This window comes from Ascaphus truei, chromosome 2 (assembly GCF_040206685.1).
Source record: "Ascaphus truei isolate aAscTru1 chromosome 2, aAscTru1.hap1, whole genome shotgun sequence".
In the NCBI taxonomy this organism is placed as follows: domain Eukaryota; kingdom Metazoa; phylum Chordata; class Amphibia; order Anura; family Ascaphidae; genus Ascaphus; species Ascaphus truei.
Genome location: NC_134484.1, coordinates 183,116,325 through 183,143,889, shown reverse-complemented (window position 1 = coordinate 183,143,889; position 27,565 = coordinate 183,116,325). Strand labels below are relative to the sequence as shown.

General features: G+C 45.4%; 1 long non-coding RNA gene across 1 annotated transcript in view; it reads right to left on the bottom strand.

Moving 5' to 3' along the window:
* Positions 1-4,929: 4,929 nt before the first annotated feature.
* The window catches only part of LOC142488612 (uncharacterized), a 45,417-nt gene continuing 22,781 nt past the window's right edge, over positions 4,930-27,565 (bottom strand). Inside the window, exons 2-3 of the long non-coding RNA XR_012799532.1 lie at positions 19,078-19,183; positions 4,930-6,830 (exon numbers count right to left, since the gene is read on the bottom strand). This is a non-coding gene — a long non-coding RNA (uncharacterized LOC142488612). The remainder of the gene's footprint in view (positions 6,831-19,077; positions 19,184-27,565) is intronic.

Sequence of the window (27,565 nt, the reverse complement as noted above, 5' to 3'; positions counted from 1 at the left end):
CACACACACACACACACACACACTTAGTCAAACACACACACTCAGTCAAACACACACACACACACACACTCAGTCACACACACTCAGTCAAACACACACACACACTCAGTCACACACACTCAGTCAAACACACACACACACAGTCTCACATACACACACACTCACCCGCACTGTAGGGGGGGGTCCCACATGGTAGCGGGGGTTTGCCGCACAGCAGCGGGCCCTCCGCACGGTAGGGGGGGGGGGATTCGCCTAATGGCAGGGAGGCATGTAAGGAAATTGAGGCATGGCACCCACGTGCACAGCCGCGCAACACAACCCCCCCTCCCCCGCGCCCATCTCCCGCATCCCAGGTGGTGTGCCCATGGGAGACAAGGGAGTGCCAAGCGGCAGGAGGCAAGATAGCGGCAAGGGAACAGTCTCTCCCCCCCTCCTCCTCCCTGTGGATGCAGCCACGGTGAGACGTGCTTGCAGCCGCCACAGGGGCTAAATATAAGGTAACACACCGGAGACAAGGGGTGAGGCATGAGGGTATGAGAGACAGGGGGGGAAGCATGAGAGTATGAGAGACAGGGGGGGAAGCATGAGAGTATGAAAGACATGGGGGGAAGTATGAGAGAGTACTTACCGGTACCTCTGTGCAGAAAAGGTGGCGGACACCACAGGGCAGCAAGCGGGGATCGGGGTCAGGTGGGGGAGGAGATCAGCGACAGGAGGGGGACGAGATCGGGGGAAGGGGCTAACCCAGCGCTGCCTTCCGGCCCACTTCCCCGCGTTAACCCATTCAGGGAGGGGGATTATTTATTTATTTAAAAAAAAAAAATTTGGCGTGAGCAGGGGAATTCATAGAACCGCAGCAATGGCTCGCCAGCGTCCTAAATGCACCCGCCACGGGCGAGTAGTTATAATGAATTGTCGAACACTATATAAAATCAAAAAATAAATCAACGATACCGTTCTGTGGCTAACGAAATGCTTTGATTTGTGCGAGCTTTCGAGATACACTGATCTCGTCTTCCGGCGATGTTACAATGAATGAAGCAAGCATTTCGTTAGCCACAGAAAGGTATCGTTTATTTATTTTTTTATTATTGAAGTTCGGCTAACACAGTACTGATACCTCTACATGTATACATGTATATATATATATATATATATATATATATATATATATATATATAGATAGATATATATATATATATATATATATATATATATATACAGTGTTCGACAAACCTATACATTTGCTCGCCCCGAGCGAGTGGATTTAACCCCCGGCCGAGTAAATATTGGCCCAAGCAGCACACGTTTGGTACTAGGTGGCGAGTAGATTTTTTTGTGTGGCGAGTAGATTTTTTGGTGATTTGTCAACCACTTTATATATATATGTAACGGGTATTCCACCCCACCCAATCTCATATATAGTGTGGGTGAGTAGAACATGTAGTGTTACCAGTGTGGTGCGTATACCTGCAGGCTCACAGGAGGTCTGAGCCTCCGCTAATGAGAGCCTGGGGTGAATCCTCTGGAACGGATCTTCTTTTACAGCGCCTCCACCTATGTAGGATTCTATGGAAATGTAGAATGACCCTACATAGGAACCCAATCAGAAACCACACTCACAGTGATTATATAATAACTAAGGACTTTACTTATGAACATATAAGACATTACACAACATCATAACCTTATGCAATACTGGAGCACCTTCTGCCCAATGTCTGGTGTTCCCACCCAGTGTCCTGTAACCCCCACCCAATATCCCGTACTCCTACGGAGATCGTGGGTGACTGCGCAGTCACTAAATTAATAGGCCTGTTGGTGCACATATAATACAGAGGTACCTTCCGAGCACTCCGATGCTCGGGCCTGCAACACTCTTCTCAAAGGGTCAATCGGCGAGGACTCCTCCAACCGAACTCCTGCACTTGTGGACCGCTAGAGCGGTCCCCTCGGGAACACAGTCTCTGTGGACCCCAACGTGGGTCCAACCGCTTTCCGGGAACAGCAACCGCCGCTATCCCTATCTATCCCTAAAGTGACAGGAACCCTAACCTAGGGCCTGTCCCTGATGAACCGCAACCTGGGGTGGCTTGGGGAAAACTCCTAGGGCCTGCGGAGTAATAACCTGCCCCTCTCCCCTAGCTACCCAAGTCCAGAAACCTCACTAACCCCTAGCTAACTCACTAATCCTAACGCGCCTGCAGCCGACACACAGCTCTCACAGTCAGCCTGCAGACAGTAACACACGCTGCACACACACTGCACTCAGTACATGCAGCGTCACATGCAACACTCAACACAGCAACCTGGAACCCGCAGCAATAACCCACTGCACACACGCTGTGCCTATTTGCCAGTGCGCACAGCACTACCCGCTGTGGCACTGCCAAACCTGCACCTTACACACACTAAGGGTGACCTCCCTATCTAGGGCCGTCCCTTTTGAGTTACCCACTAACCTGGTGGGGAGTTGGGGCCTACCTGGAGGGTGTGGGTACCTATCTGGATGCAGGAGCTGCACTCACTCCCTGCATCCTTCCTTCCCCTTCAGCTCCGCTGCTCCAACTGACGTGACCAAAGCCCGGGAAATGTATCTATTCTCCCGGGCTGAGAATCCTCCAGCCCGATTGGCCACTATCAGGCACCTGGTGCCTGTCTCCCTATGCCTCCTGGGAATTGTAGTTCCCAGGGGGCTGCTATAGCGTTGGGGCCGCGTGCGCGCTTCTCCTGCGCATGCGCGAACTACCAATGGCCGCCTCACTGTTTCCTGCTCTGTCTCTGCCCTCGCGCGACTCTTCCCTGCCTCTCGCAGCCTCCCTGCGCATGCGCGAGCTAACTGGGCCGCCGGGGACCTACTGCGCATGCGCGAGTCTCTCCGCAATGGCGGCGCCCTGCTCTGCGGCCGCCGGGACCTTAGAGATGCGATCGCGGCCTTAGCAACGGCCCGATCGCGTCCCCGGCAACCGGCCGCAGGCAGGAGAAGCCGCGCTGCTCCCTGCTCCAGCCCCCACCCTTGGAAGCAGCCGTCGGGTCGTTCGGCACCCGCGCTCAAGCTGCTCCAGGGGAGGGGGGTCTCAAGGAGCTGCTTGAGACCAGGGTTACATATATATATATAGAGCCATAGCCTCTCTGACCTTGAACACATACTTCAGTCTTTTTGAGACTCGAAAACTGGATCTCACAAAACAAACTGTTTTTAAACACTGACAAGACTGTAACAATGGTATTTGGGACAAAGACTAAATTTTTAAAGCTTCCAGTGACTGAGCTCCAGATCAGAACCAACGCTAACACCACCCTAACACCTGTCACTAGTTTTAAATACCTGGGCATATGGTTTGACTCCCACTTAACATTCGAAATGCATATTGATACCCTGACATCAAAAACCTATGCCAAACTAGGTATACTTTACAGGAACAAATCCTCCCTAAGCCTGCTGGTCAGAAAGCGTATCGCACAGCAGATGCTAATACCAATTATCGACTATGGAGGCATAGTAAATGGCTCGGCACCCCAAATCCACCTTAGCAAACTGGACACCCTCTACAATTCAATTTGTCGTTTCGTTTTCCAATGCAACTACAACACACATCACTGCGAAATGCTCAAAGAACTAGATTGCTCATCACTTGAGTCTAGGCGCAAAGTTCACCTTTCCTGTCTTGCCTTCAAATACTTTCTGGGCAAGCTACCCGCCTATCTGAACAAGCTCCTCACCCCTACCACATGCAGCACTTATCAGCTGAGATCAGACTCCAAAAGACTGTTCATGGTCCCAAGGCTCAACAAAGTATCCGGCCGTTCCTCATTCTCTTACCGTGTACCCCAAAACTGGAACAACCTACCGGAGACTCTCACATCCACCACCAATTTAATTTCTTTCAAATCTAAACAAGTAGGATTACTACCTAATGGATTAATAATGGATTATAGTGAATGCTTATACCAGCTACTGATCTTTTTTTGAGCACTATACAGCTTTTTTTCTCTTTCAAATCTAAGGTTGTCTCACATTTTAATCTGGACGGTAACTGTTACATACGCCTATAATATACATCTCCTCTAACTGTGCATGCAATGTATTGTATATAATGTATACCCTGTTCATTTATGTAACTGTATTTGTAACCATGTATTATTTGACATTAACTATGTCCAGGACATACTTGAAAACGAGAGGTAACTCTCAATGTATTCTTCCTGGTAAAACATTTTATAAATAAATAAATAAAATAAAATATATATACTGTATATATAGCGCTCAGCAAATGCACTCAAACCCCCCCCCCCCCCCACCCCTGGGGCAAGTGCATTTTGCCCTCTGTCGAGTACTACCTGCGTCGGGGTGCTGCGGCTTCTCCCAGCATTTTCCTGCATCTCTTTGTCAAATTTCAATGTCGCCCCCTGCATCTCTTGTGAAAATGGCCGCGTAGTGTCAAATGAAGCCACGTTGCCATGACAACGAGACGCTACGTTTATTTTTTTACTATTTTTACTATTTATTTTTACCTTGCATACAAAGTATCTGGTAATGCTGATAATGTGATGTCAAATTCTATAGAATAAGACAATCATTATCTCCTAAGGTGTCATCATTTTACCCACCAAACATGATTCAATTGTTAAAAAAACTTTGAAGACTGAAACCTAACAAAAAATAAAGTGTGTTCTGTGATGCCTTTGGATTTAAATGTAGCAGAATGTGGCCAAAACATCAGCGGTACGTTTTCTATAAGAGTACAAAAGCCTTCTAGGTATGAATATATCCAATAAATAAATCTGTGTATAAATAAACATTCTAAATAAAACAAAACCTTTAAAAAAACCTTTAACAATGATTTATTACTGAAAAGACATAATGTAGTGGGGAAGGCTATTGATTTATTTTTGAGGTACAGTAGTATTATGTTACAATGAAAAAAAGTAAATCTGAACTGAAGTACCACGTAAAACATTTCACGTGCCAGAAGCTATTTTTGACCCTTGATAAATAGGCCTTTATGTCGTTTTATTCTGTGTACACAAGGTGGCAGTAAAAAAGAATCACCAGAAAGTTGATAAAAAGGTAATTATATACAGTAATTCTAGCTTTTGGCAAATTGTTGACCATTTTTTGACAGTATGAGCCAAACAATAATAAATCACGAGATACTTCTCATGTTTTTTTTTTTTTTTTAAATGAAATGGATGTGCCAGAGTAAAGACGGTTCTTATTTTAAGCACTGTTTGTAAAGGACATTTTAAAGTCTGACTCCGGAACATGGTTTGTGAGCTTATTAAAAAGCTTCCTGGTCTTGCTCAAGATTGGCACAATACGTGAGCAGCGATCCGCAAGAAGTGTTTGGCACTAACACAGTGGAGTGCATTGTGCCCGGCATAATATTGATGTTGTCTGAAAGCCTTTGGCATTTAGTTATGGCACAGAACATCTAATGTAACATTCTGTGAGGATTAACAAAAATACAGCACATTCTTTGGTGTTATTTTCCAATCTAAAAACATAACAGTACAAAGGGCAAACAACTTGTTTATTTGCTTTTTTGACTTATTTAGTATATTGAATTTGATATATTGTAATCACAGATTTAGCAACTACACCCCGTATTCAGACAATATTAGCAATCTCAGAGCAAAGACTAAGGCTGCGCTTATAGTGCCGGCGAGGCGACGGTTGCTAGACAATCAAATAGAGATGACTTCTAGCGATCACGACCAATCGTTCCGTCACTTACTATAAGCGCACGTGACGGCGGCAATACATTTGTTTTGCCACGACGTTGCATCACTATAAGCGCAGCCTAAGGTTATATAGGAAGCAAAGTTTTGCATTTAAAAATAGTCACACAAACTAAACAGTTTCATATTTTACTTATGTTTACAATACACCACAAAAAGACTTTAAGACATAGGGGAAGAAAGTTCTTGTAAAACTATCCTGCACTTTGAGCTTTATTATGAAAGAGGCAGCTTCATATAGTCGGAAAATAATCACACCAAATGCAACTAATGAATATTCTTGGTTTCTTTAGAAAGATTCCATCACCCTTAAAATGAGACTCTTATAGATATTTCTGTCGTATCAAAACTGAATATGTTTTCTTTCTCACCTAATCCTGTGAAAGTGATTTGTTTCAGATACTTATGTAGCCATGGCTGGTCCAGACTGCCTCTATGCCCCCTGTCATGTAAGTCCTTGGTAGCTATAGGCTGTGGCTGGCTATCCTAGGGGCATTTACCCCCCCTCATGCTGACTCTCTGGGTGGCAGGAGTGGTGGTGACACTTGTGTATTGCCAATAACGGTGCAGATCTTGTGCCCTCCCCTTCTGGTGTCTCAGAGCGGAAGTGCTAAATTATATAGAGTTCTCTTCCAGCCCTCCTGGGGAGAGTAGGTTTGTGTTGTCTCCTCCTGGCTGGGGGTGAAACATGCCAGGCAGTCCCTCCTGGGCAGACTGAAATAGAGATCAGAGGCCTCAATATTATCAGAGGGCCAAGCATCATCCAGAGGTCTGGAACCCATCTCAATCCATCTGCATCCGCTGTAATACACCAGCAGTGGCTGCTAAATAAAGCATCCCTTTTTGTATAACTCTGCCTGAGTCTACAGTCTATTGGGCAGGGGTGTAAAAGAAGTCTGCTCTGGTGTAGACTGTCTGTGGGAACCCTGGAACCAACCGGAGATGGAGGCGCTGATACCCTGATGAGAGAAACCTAAAGATGACCAAAAGCCTGTTCTGTTACCCCACAACACCGCGGACACTCAGCTCTCCTGGACCCTCACAGGTATGATTGCACCACAGACAGCAATAGCCAGCTGTAGATCTTCCTGAGAGAGAGGGAAACAGGGCTACACTTATTATACTACGCATTTATTTTTTGGGCTAACAATGTATTGTAATTACTTTTTTTTTTAAATGACAATTACCTGTACATTCCAGAATCCACAACACTCTGATCACAAAAGTGGTTATATAAATATCATCACCCACCTTCTTGGAAACATTTAAAGCGTAAAAATACTCAAAATACTTCTACTTGTCCGTTGTGTTTCTTGTTGTTTCTTTAAACCAATCACCTACTTTTATTAAAAATGCGACTGTCAATAACTCACTCTTGTTCTAGGTGGGATTACGAATTATATATGCACCACCACACCCCGTATTACTGACCTAATTTACATGCCAATGTTTGGTAATAACGGAGGCGTTGCTCAGTAGTCACTCACTGCAATCACCAAAACTCTGCGTCCAAATGTCATACTTTTATATCACACGTTTCATTATGGCGCCCTGTGGCAGCAAAGGGATTTCACTCCTCAATTCCAGAGCATTTCAAGGAAATGTCTCGCAAGTCCCTGCAGCATTAAAGGGGTTAACATTAAATACAACCCCACCAACAACAAACATAACAAACGTCATAAAAAAATTTTTAACAATATTTTGTTCACTGGATCAGTTTTGTAGCCCAAAGTCTTTTATAAATAGTTCCCCAAGGACTCCATTGATTTCAGGCTCCTGTCTTTGCTCATCATTCAACCTTTCTCTCTTGTAATGTCTACATTCCCATGCTCTGTCTAGGCATTAATAGGTAATACATTAGCCTTGAGAAACAAGACCATTGGTTTGTAACTGACTTGACAGGTTTTTGTATGAGTGGTGGAATTAATCCAAACGACCTACATGCATGTAGTATATTGATCTGCAATGTACTGCAAGTACTCCTGTGAAAATCATTTGTTCCATTTTGTAATACAGTATATTGCAAAAAAAAAGCCTGTGTTCATTTGTAAGTTACTTGACAGATGTCTCTATTTGTGAAGGAATTAACACTGCCTACATGCATAGGGCATGTAATATCTTGATCTACAAATCCTTCTGTCAAGTCGTTTGTTCAGTTTTGGAATACAGAACCATCTTTCTGACATGAGCATATGATCGTTTCATTGATTGACCCTCTTCAGAGGCATTTTCCTGTGACAGAAATCTGCTTACAGTTTAAAGTAGTGCAGATTACAGTGTACAAAGGAATAGCAACTCCATTGTCAAATCAGTTGCTAAACGTTTCAAAATATTAGTTAATCTCTGTCCCTGTTGGCAGCATTCCAAAAGTACTTCTGCCTGCACTGTTTTGCTACCAAATTTAAAAGAGGTGGATCACGGTTTCTGGCGAATATTCAGTTATCAGTGTGCCAAGTCAGGGCCAGCCTTATGGCAAGGCGAGCAAGGCAAGCAAGGTGGTTGCCTTGGGCTCCACACCTTTTGGGGGAGGACGGGGCCGCGTTCTCTCCTCCTCTCCCTCCTGTCTGCAACAGGATCCAACTTCCAGCTGACTGTAGGGGGAGCTGGAGGAGAGAGCTGGGGAGTCCCCGGACCGTCACAGGACCGCTCCTACTCTCTGGAGTAGCCCTTATTTTGCACAAATGCCAGCAAAAGGCATGATTAGATTAAGCAGTACACTTGAAAAGGTCAAAATAAACTTTTACAACAACAAATGAAGATGCACAACAATATACCATAAATCTTGTTGAAAGATAACATAGTCAGTATTATATTTTGCAACCAAACAAGTAACATGTGATTGCTATAACATTCAATGGGGGTTATTTAACTGTGACAGTGCCAATCAGGGCACTATTGCACAGAAACATTGAAGTCAATGGCCCTTAAATACGTTTTGGTCACTTACCGGCGATCCATAATACTTGCTAACTGCTACCTACTACGTTCTTTCCATGTTTGGAGATATAAAAAAAGTAAATCTTTTAACTATGGGAAATACTGTTTCGTTTATATTTTTTGTTTATATTTTTTTCCGACTAATGGCCTGTTTGCTGACTTCCGTAACCCATGCCGGCAGCCATCTTTCCTTTTTCTCTTAGCATAACATATTTAAATTCCTTTTGAAGACCTATATTTGATGAGATTAATGCTTAATTCTATAGATTCATAAGCGGCAGTTCAGATCGTTTTCAGATAAAAGTTCCCATTGACGATAATAATAATTTTGTCCGAAAATGACTTGAATGGCGAGTTCGGAATATATAAGTCTCTCTGATCCACATGCCTGAGATGTGAAGAGAATGCCATACAACATACAGTACGTCCATGTTCTAACAGCCTCCTTAGTGTGAACTACAAAGAATGACATTTGTTTTAAAATTTGACCTCAACATTGCAGTGTATCTTGTCTGTATTGTATTGTATTGTATGTCTTTATTTATATAGCGCCATTAATGTACATAGCGCTTCACAGCAGTAATACATGTGGTAATCCAATAAATAACAGATAATATAAATAACAGATCATGGGAATAAGTGCTTTAGACATTAAGGAAGAGGAGTCCCTGCTCCGAGGAGCTTACAGTCTAATTGGTAGGTAGGGAGACCGTACAGAGACAGTAGGAGGGAGTTCTGGTAAGTGCATCTGCAGGGGGCCAGTCTGTATGAACTAAATGTGCCGTAGTGTCAGTTTAACTTTCTACTGTGAAGTAGCCATTACAGTTACAGGATTTTTTAAATTAAAGAGTCACTGCACTGTGAATAAGATGTCTGAGTGCTTACTCCATGATGCTAATATTCACCGTTGGTTTTTTTACAGCAAACTCTTGTGAGTGAGACAAGAATTTTGTATGTACTGTAGTGCTGACGATTATTCTAAAACAAACCTGGGGCAATCTCCAAAAAGACCCAGGTACATGGTGGGTACATGCTGCAACATTTCACACATTTCTGCAGGCAGACTAATGGCCCATCGGATTAACAGCGGGGGTCCCTGTCAGTCCCATTCAAACTGAATGCTATGAGTGCTGTGGTCTTTTCTTCAGGTTGGTGCAGCGCCTCCATCTTGTAGGGCTCGGCCAGGGGCAGAGATTCATCCCTACAGGAACTTTCCTTCTAGCAAGAAGTACTCTGGAGTACCAGCAACAATGCAACTTGTCTTTTATTTGGGGTCTTACAGCACAGATACATCCTTACAGCATACATATTCCTTCTCCCCACAAGGCATTCTGGCCCAGTGATATCCTTTCCTCTCTCCTATGGGGAAAGGCAGAGCAGCCAGAACCCTGGATACTCTCTGTACTCAGACACACCTCACCCCCTAAGGGGTAAGGCAGAACAGGACTCACTCCGAACTCTCTCAGAACAAACTAGGGAGGGGGCCCTCACCCTTTATACCTGGGGAGGGGTTAATCCCTTTCCCCCATTATCTGGGCAGACCCAGCTGACATCACAGGCCCAGTCAGCCCATCCCCTTACATGTGACTCCAGCTGCCATGCTCCTGCACCTGCACTTGGCTACTTAGTGTCTCTTGGTTAGCCATCTCACATGTTCAAGAGGCATAATCCTAGCACTGCCAGAATTTACTAGAACTGACGTACTAGGGTAGGGAAATTCAGAAGCCAGGGGCTGCATGGCTACATTAGTATTCACATCAGTTTTCATTTAGATATGTCCCTGTATTTACCTGTTTTGAAATCTCTAATGCTGGGATCTTTTGTCATTTTTCTGTTTTCCAAAGATGTCACTGTCACGGTAACTTGTGATAGGATATAATATACACCAAATAACTGGTTTGAATTGAACACGACTTAGATATAATAAAGAGAGTTTATTCCTTAGATAGGTGAGCACACAAGATAGTACAAATAACAGGCAAGAAATAACACTTACTTAGGGAGGGGAATGATGAAGTAATCAGGAAACAGGATTAGCAATTCATCCAGCAATAAGGCATCAAGTAGTTGGTAAAATTGAAGACAAAGAGCATAGGACTGACACTGGTTTATATGTAATTCCAGTCCTATACCTTATCATTGAGTGCAGGTCATTGGAGAACAATTGCCTGCACCCAATCTCTAACGTGGGAACATTGATAGATCATGCGTACTTCTGGCCCTGGGGATCTCATTTCCTTAGCCCCACACAAAAGTCAGGGCGCCTACATGTCTACCAGACCTGGACCTGGTCAGGAAACCCTTTGTCTGCAAGTGTGAATTATCACACTTACAGACCACTCAAGCCCTGCGTTTCTCCACCCTAATGCATACAGCCAGAGTGACTGAACCTTTGATCAGGGGGTCTGTTGTAGACAATGGGTCGCCCCCCAGAGCATTTACATTAAACAGATTCAGAAACCTTGCAATGCTTTTATCCCCGCTTCGAAATACAATACATTTTTCAATATCAAGATATATTAAAATAATCCGTTCGGCTGGGCCAAGCGGGCTGAAACTTGCCAGTCCCTCATGTCGGAGGTGACTCTCCATGGTGGCCAAGTTTCAGCTCTCTGCGACACGCCGAGCCGGAGATACAAAAATGCAATTTAAAACCCTTATTAACTTTAATGCAGGATTCTCCGCTCTTAAATAAATCTCTGCTTTTCACTCTCCCATTGAAATCACCGGGCTCCACCGCTGTAGGCTTTCAATGGAGCAACTCCACCGTTGAAGTCAATGGGCTCCGCCGCTATAGTCTTTCAATGGAGCAACTCCGCCATTGAAGTCTATAGGAAAAACCACAATTCTTTACATTTGCCCATACTCCGTCTGGTTGATTGGAGAGGGCTGGAAATGGCCATGCAGTCATGCCAGAACAGTGACTATATGCGACCCAAATCCCAGCCCTCTGGTCCTCACAGAACCGGAGATATTGGCTTACACATTTTACACTTTCGGACATAGCCGTTTTCTCGCGCTGCTCTTCCCTCCGCCATTGGAGTCAATGGCGCGACCCTCTTGGCGAGCGCAACCCTTTACGGGGGTCCTTGATCCTTGGACCCGGTGGTGGTCGAGTGTGGGGGTTCCTAGGATCTAGGGGCAAAAATAATTTTATTTCTGGGTGCCCTAGAACCTAAGGTTCCCACTTCAATTGCGTTTGAACTTGAACTAGTGTGATAAAAGCTCTTTTTCAGATATTGTATCCGCTTCTGCGGTTTGCGGTTTGGATGGCTGCAACCCGTTCCTGGAGGTCGGCGTCGAGGAATCCCATTGAAATGAATGGCTCCATTGACTTACAATGGGGAACCGCCACTCCTCCTCTCGGGCGCCACCTGCTGGTCTTCTATGGAAACGGGCCCAAACCGCCAGATAAGCCATAGGATTGAATGGAGCTGCAATGGCGACCTATGGGAAACTGCAAAATGGAGCCTGAAAAGGTGGGAACATGGAACAAAGGGCTATAATCACTTCCTAACTATTAACCCTTCTCCTCCCGAACGGATCCCAGTGTGTGTGTGTGTTGGTGCAGACACTGGAATGGTGACAATACATTATTACAGGGGAATGCACATTTGGATGTTGCAGCAAGGTAAAACCACATTCCTGGACCGCAGTCCAGTTAACCCCTTGCCTCCCGGGTGAGGTCAGGGGGTGGCCATATGGGGTGCAACCGCTTTAATACCGGGCCAATCCCCCTCTCCCTCTACAGTCACATTCCTCAATTCATCTATGGATTTATTTGTACTAGTTTAGCCTTTATTAAATTATTATTGCATTTTTAATATATTCAATATTTTTTTGACTAATATTGCATTTTATTTAATCTTATATTTAGATATGAATATTAGGATTTATGGTTACATGATTGTACTTCTGTTATTATGTTTATTCATATGGGCTCATGTCGGATGCCTGTCCATATTGGGATTATTAATTTGCTTTACTATGTTTATTTGTACTGTGAATTTAGAAGTTATTTATAGCTCCAATGCCTGCCGGGTGTCGTCACATACCCTAGGGCAATCTGTAGAATTAGGTCATTTGTCTCACATGTATTACTTACTGCATTTGATTTATTGAAATAGCAAATAGTTTCCTGTCATTGCTGTAAGTGGCAATTGGCAGTTACTACAGTAAGTATCCATTCTTGATTATATGCCAAATATGTCACTATGCACCTTTATAGCTTCAATACCTGTAGGGTGTTGTCAGTCAAACCCTAGGTCAATCTGCAGGAAAGGGATTTTTGTTTTCACATGTATGTTTCTTCCCTGTATTTGATTTATTGATATTACAAATAGTCTTCTGTCATTTTTGTATGTGGCATTTGGTGGTAACGGAGTATCCACTTTGCTTGAGTATATGCAACACATGTTGCTATTCACTTAAGAGGCACTACATTTACTATTGATATATGTGTAGCCAAGGTCCCTGACTACTAATTTCTCTGGCCCTCCTTAGTGTCATAAGTCCCATTAAAGATCGGGCAGTGTTGGGAGTAATTCCTTTATGGACTAGTAATGTTAATTAATACAGTTCCGGAATAGCCTGGTACTACAAGGGCCTATGCCTGGTAGGAGGCCGACTAACAAGCCACTCCTCTGGGGAAGGGTGGGTTCCTCTAAGTTTAGGGTAAGTGATTCTGAGAGGGAGTCCTGTGTTCCTCTCCCTGTGTGGAGGGAGCATATCAAAGCTTCTCTTGGATAGGAGTGGGAACCCTTACCCTGTTAGGGGGTAAGGGAGCTGGGGAGGGGTCTGCTCAAGGGAATGTACATGCTGTGGAGCATTGTGAACCAAATAAAGATCCGTTGTACTGCCCTTGGTGTGATGTATGATTCTGAGATCAGAGAAAGGGTTGCTTGTGAAGACCACCTTGGCCATCTCAGGATCCTCCGCATGAGATGCAGGCGCTGCACTGAAGGAAGAACAACCAGATAGATGAAAGCCTGACCTGATGTCTCCCCACAACATCGCGGAGCCTCTGTCACACCAAGAGGTATTCAGCAGCACCAGAATACACCAGGTAGCCACATGATCTCTCGTAGGAAGGGGGGGAGGGTTGGAAACAAGTGCTACATAAGTCTAGCGTTGCATTTGATACTATAGATGTTTTTTATTTTGTTTGTATTCGGGGATCTTTTAGGAGTTAATTGCAGTACTTAATATGTTTGGTGCTAGCTGGTTTTCATTCCCTCTATAGTCCATCATTGATTACCATTGATTGGTTCATGTACCTCACGGACATTGGTTGTAGCTATAGAGGAGATGATTCGTTAATATGTAACAACCGCAGCACCGGCTATATATTTCTGGAATTCCTAGTCTCACCTACTTTGATTTTTTTTGTCTTGCAATATTGCACTGTTTTTTTTTCTCTTTTTTCCATTGATTCTGTGATCCTGTAAGGAATCCGTTCCTGGTTTTGGCTGGAGCTCACTCTTGCAGAGTTGGTGAGCTCTCTGGCAGACCTACCCTTGGAATTGCAAGCACTATCACCTGTGCTTGCAATCACTGCAACTCTGTCTCTCTGCTCTGGTATTGGAGGAATTCCCACACACACCTGTCTTGGGATTGGCTATCTGCGGTTCTTATACTGGGCTCTCCCTTTCCCTCATTGCTGAGCATAAACCAAGATTCCCTTGGATGTAATTGTGTTTGCCACTAAAATTCCTGCCTTAGCCTTGCCTTGTTCCTGAGACCTGCTGCATTCACCCCAGGCAGAGGTCTGCTTCCTGGTTCCTGTACTGAAGCACTGGATCCCCAGTGATAGTCTTGCCTTGTTCCTGAGAGCTGCTGCTTTCACCCCTTGCAGAGACCTTAATCATGGGCCGCTCCCGCTCCTCGCGCAGAGGCCATTCCTGCGCTTTAGCTGCTACGCTGAAGCGCTTCGCACCCGTCTACCAGTTGCCGAATCCCAGCCTGGATATCGACTACTTTGACGTCTCCAACCCTGACTCCGGCTTGTCCATGAATTACCCTGCCTTCTCCAACCCTGAACCGGCTACGATTGACTATGAACTACGTAATTCTGAACCGGCTTCGTGGTCTAAAGTCGGTGTATTCACATCCCCACCTCAGCCCCGCGGTCCAATCCCGGTTTGTGGCGAGCACGTCCGTTACAGATCCCCATTGCCAAGATTGCTCCCAACACTCATCATCATCTCTCATTTCCATACCCTCCTCATCTCCCACAATCCCCACCCTCCTCATCATCTCTCACCCCCCCCCCACCCTCCTCATCAACTTAAACTAGGATGACGGGGGGAGGGAAATGAAACAGATACCGAACTAACTAGAATAGATGTGACAATATGTGACGATAGTGAGGGTTTGGCCCGGGATTAACGGGGTTACCCCCCAAGAGCCCCCTCTAACCTCGCCAGGGAGACAAGGGGTTAACTGGGCTGAGGCCCAGAACTGTGACTTAACCCTTGTTAAATAACATGAAAATGCTTATTCCCCTGTGTAAATGTATTGTTGCTGGGTCAGGGTCTGCATAACCCACCCACTGGGACTTAAGGGGTTAATGAGCTACAGTTTAAGACAATTCCACTGTATGGTGTCTTTTCAGGAAATCTGGACTTCAAAGGGTTAATTGAAGTTGAATGTGAAAAGCAGAAGGGTTTTTAGTGTACAGTATGTTAAGACCTGTTTGCAGCCAGCCCATGAATCTTGGGGTGCAGCCTCAGGGGAACCCCCCAAGTACCCACGTATTAAAAATATAACTTTGTCATAAGGGGGACATATATTTTTGATAAAATGCCTTTCTGCAGTCTTACAATGTACAGGCCAAATGTTAATAACCTCTGCCTGCCTTTGTAATGCGTACCAGGACCAAATGGGTCTATTCACGTTTGATATGCAAGCTTCCTCACTGGAATTGTATATCAACAGAGAGTGATTACCTAATTGCTATGCAAGACCCAGGAAGCAGCCAACAGGTAACTGCCCTAGTTGGTTATGCGAGAAGCTACAAGCCTACTTCAAAAGATTTTGTTGATGGGGGTAGGGGTGGAGCTACCCAAGAAGGGAATCAAAAGGAGTAACCTTATTAAATATAAGAATATTATGAGATGTCCTTGGCTGAAAATGATAAGAATTACATATTTGTATTCGTGGGATTTAGCATATCTTTTTGAATCTAAACACTGTAGATGTAACTGCTGCTAAATGTCAGATATTAATATCTCTATTAATTTTCATATTACACTGTAATGTTTGGTCTCTCTGCGAGCGTCAGGTGTGACGGACTGTATTAATATATCTCACCTGACTGTATGTCTGACTGAACTCAAGTTATGAGGTGATTTGCAGTAAATATGAAATTTTGGTTGAGTTCTGAGGAACCCCTGTTGTGTTGAGCAGGAAAGGCTAGAATTTACAAGCCTGGTCATCAAAGGCTAAGTTGCTAATTGCTTATGCTTGGCCCAACGGACAAAAGGAATTAACCAGAGTAAGTGTAACTTTTCACACTGGACCCTGGAAGCCCAAACCGAGCTTCAAAAGCTTCAAAGGGGATTTTACTAGACGGCACGGCGCCGTAAGCTGGGGTACAAGGGTTAAAATGATATATAAGTCAGAGCCACCCTTTTATCCAGGTTCTTCATGCAAATGTGCTTCATGGTTCTTCATTGTTCTTCATGTCTGCATGTCATCAGGCCTGTGCTTTTTATGCAAGGTCTTGGAATGATGCAGGTATTGCTGTATGACCTGCCTGTTTTGCTGTGATGTCAACTGAAATATGGGAGAAGTGGCCAAGTCTGTATCCTGATGGCCTTCTGTCCTAATCTTTAAGTAAGTGTCTATATTTTGTTGTTATTTGTACATATCTGTTGTGTTCACCTATCCTAAGGAATAAATACAATTTGTTAAATCTAAGTCTCGTCCCAGTTCAAACCCAGGTATATATATTTATATATAGTTTTGGTGTAAATTACAGCCTGTCACAAGCTACCGTGACAAGCTTGTAATTAACTGGTGGCAGCTGGCGGGACTGAACTGGACCTGGATTATAGTATTCTGCGGGGTACTGTGATCCAGTGGGAACTTGATGGTAATTGCAAGTTCCTGGGACTAAAGATATTGAACACACAGTGTACAACATATAAAACGATATGGCACCTCCTCACTGTTCCCCTACTTGTGAGAAGCATTTCCTCCAGAACCAAAGTGCCGGCCATCCATCTGACTGGAGCCGGGCACTGAGACCGGAGGAGTGCATCAAGTCGGCACGGGGACCAGCAGCCAGCAAGGCTGAGAGAGAGACAGCAATCGGTGAGCATGAAACCCAGCAGGCTGAGCAAAGATCCACAGCTGCAGCTGCTGTAACCATCACACCGCCCGGAGAGCAGGGAAGGGACCCAGCTCTGGGACGGCAGAGACCTGTGGATGGAGCGGGTGGTCTTGGAAACCATGGAAGTCTTGCCCCAGGAGAGGCAACGGCCGTTGCAGTGGCCCGTCCATTTTCCCTGAAAGAGCTAGCACTGGTGTGTGCGTTGGGCAAGATGTGGTTCCCGGCAAAGTGGACCCAGTTCCTGGCGTCGGTACCGCACCGACCCGCTTATCCCCTCCCTGAGCCCGGTGCTCAAGCATCTCCGCTCTGGACTCCGTTGCCCCTTGCTGGGGTTAGTCCACCAGCGGCGGAGAAGCTCTGGAATGAGCCCGGCGCTCAGGCAACTCCGCTCTGGACTCCGTTGCCCCTTGCTGGGGGTAGTCCACCGGTGGCGGAGAAGCACCGGCAGCTGCTGCGGCACTGCCAACAAATGGGCCACAATAATGCCCAGTGCCCTGACCGTGCGCGGTCAGGCGAAGAAGCCCGTCAGGGCCAACGCTCACAAGCTGCGGAAAAGATGACCCAGTTAGCGCCATCCTCTGATGGCTCCCGCCCAGCCGGGGCGACAAACCTCCTCGGGACGTCTCCTGGAGAACCTGGACGGGCTGCATCAGCAACAGCGGCGGAGAGCAGCGGCCATCCACCTGATCCCGGCGGAGAACCAGCGACGGCGGCAGAGAAGACGCCGCCACTCCGGCATCCTGCCGGCGGCAGTTTTATTTGGGGGGAGGGACAGGGTTTGCGGGAGGGGGTTATTTTACCAAGTTTGCATGGAGCTGTGTTCCTCCACAAAGACCTGGGACCCTTGTCCTGCACCGTTTTACCTGTACCCAACCCGGGCGCTGTTGCGGCAGCGGCCCGGCGCTGCCCAGCCCAGATGGGGCCGGAGGCGGCCGCTCCAGTCCCCCTGCAATTGGGACCAACGAAGGCGGCGGTCTCTATGGGGACCAGCAAGGAAAGCCAGACCAAGTCGCAGACTGACTCTGACTTATGTTTCCCTATGATTGTACCCTGTTGTTTCACTATAGGGGTGACCGGGGGGTGGCAGGAGATAGGGGTACCAGGGGAGGGGAAGGACGGGCAGCTTGTAGGGCAGCTAGACGTCCCCATTACCCTGGTGGAGCAGCAAGGGGACTCTCAGTTAAGAGCCCCACTGTTGCAGCCTTGCTATGGGCTGGAGGTGTCCGGGGTTGTGGCAAAGTTAGACCACCCCCGGATTACCTGCCAGCCAGGAGCTAAGGTGGGTGCATCTGCACCAGCAACCCTGAGCTCATCCCCGGTAATGGGGAGACAGTGTTAGGGAGATGGCCTCACTCAGGGGTCCCTAGGATCCAGGTTAGGATTAGCTAGGGAGAAGCGGAGTGAGGGGAGGTTGCAGGTAGGTAGCCAGCAGCAGATCTCAGGGGAGGGGAAGGAAGGGCAGCTTGTAGGGCTGCCAGGCTTCCCCATTACCTGGGCGGAGCAGCAAGGGGACTCTCAGTTAAGAGCCCCACTGTTGCAGCCTTGCTATGGGCTGAAGGTACCAGGGGTTGTGGCACAGTTAGACCACCCCCAGATTACCTGCCAGCCAGGAGCTAAGGTGGGTGCATTTGCACCAGCAACCCTGAGCTCACCTCCGGTAATGGGGGCACAGCTTCAGGGAGAGGGGCTAGCCCCGTTAGCACCCAGCTCTAGGGTAGGATTGCCTGGGAGAGGGTTGGGTGGCCAGTGGGAACCGGGGAGGGAAGGCAGCAAGTGAGCCAGCCAGTTTTCCCAGTTACCCTGGCAGAGCCCCAAAAAGCTTACAATGTAAGTAAATGAGAAACAGTAATCATACCGTCCATTATCACTGGAGGGCCTCACACAGAACATTTTAGTTTCTAAAATTGACCTGCAGCACATTGCCTGCCATATGGCCTACAATGCACTGTATTAGGTAGTGCTCGTTACAAAGAAATATTTATTGTGAATAAATATGCATTGTTACAGTGATAAACTGTATTCAAAAGTCATACACTTTAATTTAATACCACATTTCCAATTACCTTAAAACGACTTTACAGTAAATCTAGCTTCCTCCCAGTGATCAAACGTCTTCCTATTCTCATTCTACTCATATTTACACCGCCTTTCATCCTCCAGGACTGTGCTCTGTGGGGGAAAAAAGAAACCGCATCTTGCAGAGAACGTTATTAAGGTAAAGAGAATTCTGATGGGAATTGCATAATCAATGCAAAATTAAACCATCTTTAGATGTAACCGTTCCCAGCACTTTCATTTACAAAAGACATTGGAAAGAACTGGTTATGTAACAAACTTCACAAATAGAAGCAAACGTGGCACTAAACTTTAAAATACTGACGTAATTGAAATCTGCAACCTTAACAGAATATATTATCTTTGGCATGTTTTAATACATTTTTATTGGCAACATGGGAACATTTAATTACTACCAGAGGCAATGTGCTGCAATTTTAAGGCAATTTAGGCAAAATGTTTGAAAATATGGTGTTTGATATACTTGTAGCTGTTACTAAAAAGATCCCTTCTGGGTGATGTTATTCCCCACAAATACCAAAGAAGTATTTGAATTTTAGGAAAAGATATTTGCAGGGAATAGAGGATAGATAGGGTAGCAGGTTGCTTAACCAAATTAAACTCCACTTAACATCAGACATTTTATCAGAGATTATACTGATCCTATTGTATGGAATAATATAATATCCCTGTATTAACTTACAGGGGGAGATGGGGAAATGGAGACTTGGATCGGGCCGATTAGAGATGCTTTTCTTTAAGCATCCAGGCAAAATAGGGAGATGGGAGATCTGTTCAGTCCCGTACTGTACATACATACAGTAGAGGCAACTCTTATTCTAACAAATACCAGTGGCAATTCCCCAAAAGACCCAGGTACACCCAGGTACATGCTGGATACATGCCTTAAACTTTCCTTAAACTAGCCCCAGCATTTCTGCATTGATTAATGGCCTATCAGATTAACAGCGGGGGTCCCTGGCAGTCCCATTCAAACTGAATTGGACTGCCAGGGATCCCTGCTGTGTTAATCCTATGGGTCGTTAGTCAATGCAGAAATGCCTTAAACGTGCCTCAAACTAGCCAGAACATACCCAGCACATACCCAGCACATACCCAGAATGTAACCCGGCTAGTTTAAAGCAAATGTTAGAATAAACGTTGCCTCTACTGTAGGCTCCCAAAATCCTGTAACAATGCTAAACATCCTCTGTGTGACGATCTTGTGTCCATCTGTTCCCAATGTTCTTTGAGGCATAACGGTCCCTCTGCTTATTCCAGTGTACACTACCCCATAGCTGCAATTTGTGAATTGCAAGTAGTTCAGAGACTGCTTCAGTATACAGTATATGAAATCCAACATATAGGGATACAGATGAGCACATCCCAATAGAAATAATAGAATAATCATTTTGGTTCCTCTATTTTTGAAGTATCTCGACAATGAAAAGCAGCCTAACCACGGGACAGCCTCTCATATTGCTATACTTTCATGAGACAAAAAGGACCTGATTCAATATTGTCTAAAGCAGGACAATATTTAAGTCTGGCTGCCCCATCCTCTCTTGCAATCATCCCAGAGATGGAGCTATAGCCTTGGCAGGGCATTAATCCCCACAGCTTTAATGGACCAATTGCATGGGCCCCCATCCTGAGGGCCTTTTATAAAAATGTTTTCATATTTTCCCTGGTGGTCATCAGGGTGCAGTGCTAGTGCTGCCACCAACAATTCTGGAGCATAACTTTCTACAGCAATGTCACCGTCATTCATGGCCGAGTAGGGAAGAATCGTGCCCTTGAATTCATAGCACTGTGGCAGTGTCTCCTTGGGCCTGAGGTGCTAGATGGGGTGTGGGGCTCACGGCTTCTCACCTAAATCATTAGAATGCTTGTTTGGGACTACACAGCTGTAGCCCCCTGTAAACAGCTTAGGCTATACCTATCTTCCTTCTACTGTGATAAGTCCTGTTAAGATCAGGCGCCAGTAATCATCATGGGTTTTCCCCCTTCATAGCCCTAACCTGAGTGGTAGACGCAGGCCTGGACTCTGCTGCAGGCGTGAGCAAGAGAGGAGGCTCCCCTGACACCATGAGGGGAGGGGCTAGCTCTATATTTAGCAGCCAACTCCGTTGAGTTGGGTGTTGTTCTTCTTCTTCTGTGCTTGTGTGCTGTGTTCCTCTCTGTTGATGGTCCTTCAGACGAGAGAGTAGCTTAGGAAGAGTTCGAGTGAACAGTGATATCGAGAGTCTAGAGTTACTGAGTATAATGCCGTAAGCCACGAATCCTGCGGAACGGTCCGAGGAGTATCAGGAGGCTGCGGGCTCCCCGGCGCAGCGTGCCGGATGAGAGCGAGAGGAACTGAAACGATCAGTGTCTATAAGTAGAGCTGATAAAATTATAGACTGGAGGACCAATGCCTTCACCCCACTGCCAGGGGTGATGGGGGAGAATACAAGACCCACCTCAAGGCTAACCTCGGAGGTGGGCCACGGGGTATTGAAGCCCTAGCTCAGACCATCCTGTCGGAAGAGTGACTTGGAGGGAAGGAGAGGAGGTGAGCGGTGTGTACCTCGTCCTGGCGATTGTATTGCGGCTGCTAAAAGCCTTATCGTTGGGATATCGTTGCTCTGTCAAATAAAGAGACTGTTCTGCACCCGTAAAGACTGTGTGTGATTTGGAGAGTATAACCCTGGGACCTGAGGGGTTCTTCTATACCGGTCCTGTCCCATTACCCTGGGAGTATAGAAGATGGAGGCGCTGCACCACTAAGAGATCATGGAGGCTATCTCCCCAGAAGCCCGGTCCTGGCTCCCCCCCAACATCGCAGGAAGCTCAGGCCCTCCTGTTCCTAACAGGTACGCACCACACCGCATGTAATCAGCCCCCATGCACCCTAGTCACCACCGAAGAGTCTGGGGGGGGTTGGAAGCAGGGTTACATTTGGAGGCGCTGCTGAGATGATATCTATCAGAACAGGACTGGCTTATAGCGAGGCGGAACAGGCAGGCTAAGATGCACTCTCCCAGCAGGTGTTTTAAGCATGTAGCGTGAGGCAACTGGGGGGGTCATAGCGGTAACCAATCCGGGCACCATGGCCCAGGGCCCACGTTACGCAGGGGTGGATAGTTTAGAGCTGATCAAGTCCCTTGAGGCGGGTAGCGTGAGGCAACTGGGGGGGTCAGCCTGTTAACCAGCCCAGGGACCATAGCCCAGGGCCACGCTATGAGTGGCCAAAAGCAGGAGACGCCCGTACCTAGACAAGAGGTATCTTAGCTATCACCCGTCACCACAGAGCACTTGCACGTAGATATCGGGAGTACAGTGCATAGGAGGAGAGGAGTTCCGTTGAGCCTGGGGTACCAGCCACCTCAATTTAGTGGGTCACATACAGTATGAAGATGCAGAGTCCACATTTGGAGGGAGAGCATGGTCTAGGTACGAGATACCCGTTAGACATGGAGAGTAGGGCACAGGCACATTTGGAGGGAGTATCCAAGATGGCGGCCATTCCTACACGTGCTCCGAGGAGCAGGAGAGGCAAGCTAAAATGGCGGTTCCCGCCGAACCTGGAGCAAGCACGTGAGATTTGCAAAAGGACTGTGAGACAGTTGTGGCGGGAAATGTGCAAGAGTCTGGCGCCAAACCTAGATTTCTTGCAGGAGGAGCGGAGTGGCGCGAAAGCCGAAAGGCCACGTCATGCTGACAAGGAAAAGACCCTGCCTCTGGATTCCACCAGAGGGAGGGGGCCCACAAAGAGCCAATCAGGAAGGTCCTCCCCCGCGAAGGGAGGGACCGGAGACCTGAGCGAGGAGCGTCACTTTTGTCTGACCTTCAAGGAGCAAGGAGCTAGAAAACTGAGTTGTCTTCCCTCTGAACGAACCATGTCAGAGATAAGTACCTCCATTCACCAAGTACCTGGAGGCCTACTGGTCGTGGCAGTAGCGGAGCACGAACATGTTCGGTGCTTGTGTGTGCACTGCGGACTACCCGGCGCGGTACCGAGTACCAAGGCCCGATGTGCTAAATGTTGCACGTTTTATTTGTGGCCAACCGAGCCGCGGGATTTGTTCGGCACGCCACGGGGTGCCTCTCCAGGAACTTTGACGAAGGTGGCGGACGACACCGAAAAGACTGCCCTGGGTCCCCGTTATACCATATCGGGAGGAACCAAGGCCCAGCTAGTTATCAAACTAAGCAAGTTGGCCACCCAGAAAAGCGCGACCCCAAGGGAGGTACACAAACGAGGACATTTTGTACCTATATCCACGGGTTGTACCGCTGAAGAACCAGGTGACTCCCCAGCGGAGGAACCGATCGTGATTTCTTCGGAGGAGGAGATGGGTGTAACATCGGTGGCGATGCGCCTACCGGCGAACCACCCCGCAAGGCATCAAAAGAGAACAGACAAGTCCGGGGACCATCCGACGGCGAACGCTGCTGCGGCCGGAGGCCCGTACGAGTCCGGCAAATGGTGAACAGACGGCGGTCACTGCTCCTCTGAAAAAACTCTCCAACCAGGCGTGTAAAAAAAAAAAAAAAAACTTTAATGCATCAAAACGAACAACCTCATGTCAGTGACACTCTGACGCGTTTCGTTCTGGGAACAGAACTTTATCAAAGAGTGCCTTCTACTCCGTACTCCCCCCTATATATAGACCATAAATGATCCCCACTGGCTGAACAACGTCACGTGTAAACACTCCCACCAGTGAACCAAGTGCCAATTAGATTTGAGACACATCCGCAATCCTAGGGGGGGCGTAAGGATACTAACAATAAACAAATAGTGCAACAATATAAACTTATTGCTGATACAACATATTACAAAATAGAAACATACTGATTAATGACAAACGGAGTTAAAAGCAAGAAGACATGTGGATCTTAAAGGGCAGTTGCCACAATGTATATCCTGCCTGGGCACCAATATCCTAATACTATAATATACAGCTATTACTACATATATAGAAAGCTATTACAGCTACAAATATCATAATCATTTATTAGAGGAGTCAAATCTGCTCTTGATTTTGTAAGTGCACAGGACTAACATACAAAGTAACATCTACCCTAAATACATAATGAACTAATTAACATCTAAATCACGTTTATAAAAACAGGTTGAACCATGGACAGGACGCAGAAACTATCTCTAATTTAAATGAAATGTTTTGAGGATACTGATATGAATTATCTAAACAAGCTATCCACTCACATCACTATTAATTAAAGCATCACTTACTAAGTGTAAGTGTAACCCTTAGGAAATAAAGAAAGCTACGTAGTCAGAAAATGCTTTAGCTCCCAATCTATATTTATACCAGTGGGATAAAGTGTGCCTAAGGTGTGGATCCAAAACATCTCCTGTCTATTGAGTCTATTAACCCTATCGCCTCCTCTCGGGTGACACGGTACATGTTCAATTCCACAGAATGAAAAATTCGCTATACCTCCCTTAGGACAAAGGCTGAAATGTCTGGGAACTGGATGAACACTATCACATTTCTTGATAAGCCTCACATGTTCTGCTATTCTGGTCTTTAAAGGTCTGATGGTTCGACCCACATAAGACTTTTTACACCCACATGACAGCATATAAATCACATAACTACTATTGCAGTTAATAAAGCTCGTGATCTTACTCTTCTTCTTATCAACATCACACATAATAGTTTTAGTGGGCTGGGCATAGCAGCACATAGAACAGTGACCACATGAAAAGAACCCTTGGGGTATATTTCGAATCTTGTAGTTGGAGCGGGAGTCAAAGAGACTGGGTGATAAAAATGTACCTAATGTTTTTGCTTTACGATAACTGAATCTTGGTCTTTTTTTGGTAACATCTGAAATGTCTTTATCTAGGCTTATTGTTGCCCAATGTTTGTTGATTATATCACGAATGGACTTCGATTGCTTACTATATGTTGTCACAAAAGTGGGGCACCCGTCATGAATAGGTGAATTAAACATAGTGTGCCGCTTTTTATTAATATTTTTATGCAATAATTTGGCCCTATCCATTGAGTCAGCATATGTAAATGCAGTATTGATGATCTCTTCCGTATAGCCTCTAGCTTTAAACCTGGCTGCCATTTCCCCTGATTGTTTGATGAATGAGTCATTACTAGAACAGAGTCTTTTAAGCCTAATAAATTGGGCTTTCGGTATGCTATTTAGGAGAGAGCGTGGATGGCTGCTGTTGGCCCTGAGCAACGTGTTCCTGGAATTTGCCTTCCTGAAAATCTCGGTTTGGATGGTCATGTCGTTATCAATATATAGCAGTAGGTCAAGGTAATTTATATGATGTATATTGTGTTCAAACGTGAAGTTAATGTTTAAATTATTTTGATTAAGTGTGTTAATAAAAGTGAGCAGTGAAACCTCATCACCCTCCCAAATCATTATAAGATCATCGATATACCTCTTAAAGAAAATAATATTAGTGCGAAATGTATTATTAATGTGATAAATAAATTGTGCTTCCCAATAACCCATAAATAAATTCGCGTATGAAGGTGCAAAACTCGTGCCCATAGCAGTGCCTAATAATTGTAAGTAAAAGTGTGAGTCAAACATAAAATCGTTATGTGTTAATAGAAAAGTGATTGATTCCAGAAGAAAAACCCCCTGGGTGACAGAAATATCTGAAGAATCTAAAAAGTGACGTATAGCAGATAAACCGTGTTCATGTTTAATGATGGAGTACAGGGAGACCACATCTAATGTGACCCACCTGTACTCCTTTTTCCAGACCACTTCCTGCAATGCGACAATAAGTTCTGACGTGTCCTTGATAAACGAGGGCAGACGGAAGACCAGTGGTTGAAGGAAACTGTCCACATACCGCGATTTTTTTTTCTTCCAGAGGTCGATTTGATCATTTGAGGAGTGAGGTTTTAAAAGGTGGTATGGACTATACGAACCAGGACTCTGAATCCAATCCTATGATGCATGTTGATTCTGATGGTTCTACCAATATGGATGCATTAATGAATAACTTTACTTTTCAGGAACAATGTACGGTATCTGATCTACATAATTTGTTGGAGGCACAGGGTGAATCTACTAACACATTTTCACAGCCATTTTTTGGCAGTCAGTCGTCAGGGCTAAGGAGGAAGTCCATATTCTGCCCAAATTTCAATCGGGGCCCATTTATAACTACGTTTGAAAGACTAGTAGAACGTGATCTCAAATTATTAGCCCAAGGTTTCTCACACTCACATGTGAGTTCAGGGAACCTTACCTATGTTGAAACTGTTCAATTAGACTGTCTAAAGAAAAATCATGACATAGTTATACGTAAGGCAGATAAAGGAGGTGCCCTAGTGGTACTCTCAGCTATTCAATACAGACAGGAGGCACTTAGACAACTGAGCAACGTGGTCCATTATCAATTACTAAAAAGAGATCCTACCCCTGGTTTCCTTGGAGAATTAGCGGAAGTCATTGACTTGGGTAAAATATTATGTGTTATTGACAATAAGGAAATTGAATTTTTGAACTGTCCACATCCCGTGATACCGGTATTCCACCATCTCCCGAAGATCCATAAATCGCTGGTAGATCCTCCGGGACGCCCGATAGTTGCGAGCATTGGATCTTTGGGAGATGGGTTATCGCGGTATGTGGACAGTTTCCTTCAACCACTGGTCTTCCGTCTGCCCTCGTTTATCAAGGACACGTCAGAACTTATTGTCGCATTGCAGGAAGTGGTCTGGAAAAAGGAGTACAGGTGGGTCACATTAGATGTGGTCTCCCTGTACTCCATCATTAAACATGAACACGGTTTATCTGCTATACGTCACTTTTTAGATTCTTCAGATATTTCTGTCACCCAGGGGGTTTTTCTTCTGGAATCAATCACTTTTCTATTAACACATAACGATTTTATGTTTGACTCACACTTTTACTTACAATTATTAGGCACTGCTATGGGCACGAGTTTTGCACCTTCATACGCGAATTTATTTATGGGTTATTGGGAAACACAATTTATTTATCACATTAATAATACATTTCGCACTAATATTATTTTCTTTAAGAGGTATATCGATGATCTTATAATGATTTGGGAGGGTGATGAGGTTTCACTGCTCACTTTTATTAACACACTTAATCAAAATAATTTAAACATTAACTTCACGTTTGAACACAATATACATCATATAAATTACCTTGACCTACTGCTATATATTGATAACGACATGACCATCCAAACCGAGATTTTCAGGAAGGCAAATTCCAGGAACACGTTGCTCAGGGCCAACAGCAGCCATCCACGCTCTCTCCTAAATAGCATACCGAAAGCCTAATTTATTAGGCTTAAAAGACTCTGTTCTAGTAATGACTCATTCATCAAACAATCAGGGGAAATGGCAGCCAGGTTTAAAGCTAGAGGCTATACGGAAGAGATCATCAATACTGCATTTACATATGCTGACTCAATGGATAGGGCCAAATTATTGCATAAAAATATTAATAAAAAGCGGCACA